This window comes from Limulus polyphemus, unplaced genomic scaffold, assembly GCF_000517525.1.
Source record: "Limulus polyphemus unplaced genomic scaffold, Limulus_polyphemus-2.1.2 Scaffold1182, whole genome shotgun sequence".
Taxonomy (NCBI): Eukaryota; Metazoa; Arthropoda; class Merostomata; order Xiphosura; family Limulidae; genus Limulus; species Limulus polyphemus.
The window spans coordinates 56,415-60,263 of record NW_013666792.1 but is presented as its reverse complement, the minus strand read 5'-3'; the positions used below and the strand labels follow the sequence as shown (position 1 = coordinate 60,263).

General features: G+C 35.3%; 1 protein-coding gene across 2 annotated transcripts in view; it reads right to left on the bottom strand.

Annotated features, from left to right (window-relative positions):
• Positions 1-3,638, bottom strand: part of LOC106462493 (twist-related protein-like) — an 18,851-nt gene extending 15,213 nt beyond the window's left edge. Inside the window, exon 1 of one of the 2 annotated variants that reach the window (XR_002611288.1) lies at positions 3,430-3,638. The gene's annotated coding sequence lies outside the window, so the exon portion shown is untranslated. The remainder of the gene's footprint in view (positions 1-3,429) is intronic. The other variant, XM_013922418.2, reaches the window with a different exon arrangement.
• Positions 3,639-3,849: the final 211 nt, after the last annotated feature.

The following is a 3,849-nucleotide window of genomic DNA, read 5'->3' as shown; positions in this document are numbered from 1 at the left end:
ATGTATATGTGTTGTGTACATTAATGTAGCCGTTTAATATCTGCAGCTTGACATATGTATATGTGTTGTGTACATTAATGTAGCCGTTTAATATCTGCAGCTTGACATGTGTAAATGTGTTGTGTACATTAATGTAGCCGTTTATATCTGCAGCTATACACATGCATATGTATCTGTTGTCTACATTAATGTAGCAGTTTAATATTAGCAGCTTGACATGTGTAAATGTGTTGTCTACATTAATGTAGCAGTTTAATATTAGCAGCTATACACATGCATATATATATCTGTTGTCTACATTGACGTAGCAGTTAAATATTAGCAGCTAAACACATGCATATATATCTGTCGTCTACATTGATGTAGCAGTTGAATATTAGCAGCTAAACACATGCATATATATCTGTTGTAACGATTTAATAACTGCGGTTAGATGCGTTCATGTTTAACCGTTTTTCTTACATGGTCCGATATTGCGACCCAAGTTACTATAGAAAATGAGCAGTAACTATTTAAATACATTAAACAATTGCAAAATGCATAAATGAAAGATTTTACGAATATAATGCATTTGTTTATTTATAATTAAAATGTTGTTTTGTCCAGAACGGTAAGGTTTTAGTCTTAAACCACAACAGGGGTTGTAGATTGGATTTATATATCTATCAATTCACCACAAATCCATTGAAATTTGAAATATAATGCTTTTAGTGTCATTATTTGTTTCGCGGCTCGGCATGGCCAGGCGGTTAGGGCGCTCGAGTCGCAATCTGTGGGTCGCGGGTTCGAATCCCCGTCACACCAAACATGCTCGCCCTTTCAGCCATGGGGGCGTTATAATGTGACGGTCAATCCCACTATTCCTTGGTAAAAGAGTAACCCAAGAGTTGGCGGTGGGTGGTGATGACTAGCTGCCCTCCCTCTAGTCTTACACTCCTAAATTAGGGACGGCTAGCGCAGATAGCCCTCGTGTAGCTTTGCGGAAATTCATAACAAACAAAATATTATTCGTATTACCAATACAGAAATTAGGTTAACCCTTACATATTATTGAATTTCATATTTCAAAGGTTGAAATACTTTATTAAAGGGTTAAAATTAACCGTATTCCTCATTCAGATTGTAAGTTAAGTTTAACCTTTTTCTCATTCAGGTTGTGGATTAATTTTAATTGCTTCTTCTCCAAGTTTGCAATTTAATTTCAATTCCTTCCACAAAGAGGTTGAAGATTATCATTAGCCCTTTTCTTAACCAGTTCTTAGATTAATTTTAACCATTTTCCCCACACTGGCTGTGATTAACTCTAGCTCTTTCGTCTTCCAGTTTGTTGATAAATTGTTATTCTTTCAAACAAGTTGTGTATAAACCTTTTCTTCTCCTAGTCTATGGATTAATTTTATCTCTTTCTTTACATAGATTTCGTATTAATTTGAACCATTTTCCTGCACATGTTGTGGGTTAATTTCAACCCTATCTTCACAAAATCTGTCACTTGCTCGCCAGTAAACTTGAACAAGTGAAACTCTCTTCAGACCCATCTGGTGGTAAAAAAACAAAATTGTCTTTTTGCAAACGCGTGATTAATAATTCATATTTACGAATGAGAGTATAAATGAGATAGAAGGTCAAAAAGATATAAAAGTAAAATTACATCATAAAAACCCAAGGTACAATATATACATAGTATTATAAAAATACAAACATATAATGCGATAAAAGTATGATAGCATTTACAGTAAATTATGACAGTGTTTGCAGTAAATAATGAAAGCGTTTATAAGCTATGATTTGTTCGAATGAAAATATTATAGATATTCTGCTTGTATTTGAAACCTCATCCGCACTTTGTTGCCATGGGTGCGTTATAAGAGTGATCAAATACCACTATTCCATTAGAGTAGCTTAAGAGTTGTTGGTGGAAGATGTTGACTAGCTGCTTCTTTAAGAATTGTTGGTGGAAGCTTTTGACTAGCTGCTTCTCTTCCAGTCTATCAGTTGAAAATTAGGGACGGCTAAAGTAGCCTTTGTGTAGTTTTGTTGGAATTTCCGAAACAAATAAATTGATCCGTACAACTAATAATGTTGAATTTTGGCTGTGTTCTGTGATATCACGTCTGCTGTCGTAAGCGTTTTTTTATTTGCGTTATTTTCAAGTTGAGTCGACAAAGCTGTATATTTCAAATATAGCGTCGCGGGAGTTGAGTAGAGTGTAACAATTCACGTGTTGAACACACCAAGATGGGATTTTATTTTTAACATTCTACCTTCAATATTTAGTCTGTAGTTTTGCGTATTAATATTGACACGGGTTTGCAAAATGAAACGTTTCTCACAAAACTCATCTTCTATGGTGGTTTCAATCTAGATGATTTTTTACTTTCAAATTATGACTAGTTCATTCAAATTACTTTAACATCGACAAAAAATAGTTAGATCCTTAAGCCTACTGTATGCCAACCGCAAATCAATGCTTTGATATAATAGAAAATATATTTCTGAAATCACACGTCAAAGGATTGTTTTGATACAATAAAAAATAAATTCTGAAAATATGATAACTTATCAAAACAAGTTCAGTACAGAAAACCCTTAATTAACGATAGTGTTGGTAGTCAAGCCAATCGAGCAGGAAATAGTGACTGGGTTATTAACTGTTCACTACGTAAGAGCCAAGATATAATTTCATTTCCTTATCTGCTCCCCCACCCCTTCTCTCACACTAGATATGAAAGTAACATACAGTATTTTGTTGAAAAATGTTTGTCATGTAACTGGTTTACAAATGAACTTGAATAATTACGAAAAAACGTCTTAGTCGTAGATCAACTTCGTCGTACAAAATATTAATCAATGCTATTTTTAAACTTTAGCTTTCCTACTTCAAGTGGAAGCTTTGTTTGTTTGAATTTATGCACAAAGCTACACAATGGGCTATCTGTGCTCTGCCCACCACGGGTATCGAAACCCGGTTTCTAGCATTGTAAGTTCGCAGACATACCGCTGTGCCACTGGGGGGCCAAGTGGAAGCTGTGTACATATAGCTTTGAAATAGAATAACACAGAAAAAGTATCTTTAGGTTTACGTTGTCTATTAAAAGTCAAATAAAAGCTGTAACGAAAAAAAAAGTTTTTTATTGTACTTAAGCGCAAAGCAACACCCTAAGGTATCTGTGCTCTGCCCACCAGGGGTATCGAAACCCGGTTTCTAGCGTTATAAGGCCGCAGACATACCACTATGGCACTGGGGTGTGTTATTTTCTTGAAGTTATTTTATTTCTATGAGCAGTTACCTTAAATACTTTTCGATTTGAGAAGACAGAACCAAAGCAGGTAAATAAAATGCATAAACATTTCTTTGTGATTTCAAATTTATATGGATGAACTGCTTTTAAATTTGATATTTTAGATAATGAATGAAAGTTTACCCACCTTATAATCAAATGAACTGAAGCAAGTAGTCCCTCTCGAGTCTTGTTTTTCCACCCACGGCGAAAGAAGAAGAACGTGTTTAAAAGAATGAATAATCTCTCATTTCTTCGCAGTAGTTTTGGTCAGAAAGTAGAAGTGAATCACCCCTAGGAATCTGGGAGAAAGTCACTGATTTGGCGTCAGGCTCCTCCCTTGAAAGGTTTGAGCGTTTGGATCAAGCAAGAGTATGTCTGTATGTGTGTTAAGTAGCAGCACCCAAATAGTGCCGTTTACTAGCAACCTGTTGTTGTTGCTGTCGGTTTTAAGGGAGTCAAGACACCTTGCGGTCCAACCAGGAATCATCACTAATACTACGTCATTGTGATAATATCATTTCGTCATAATAAGGCGGATCTCTCTTAGCTTACCTGCTAGCTATTC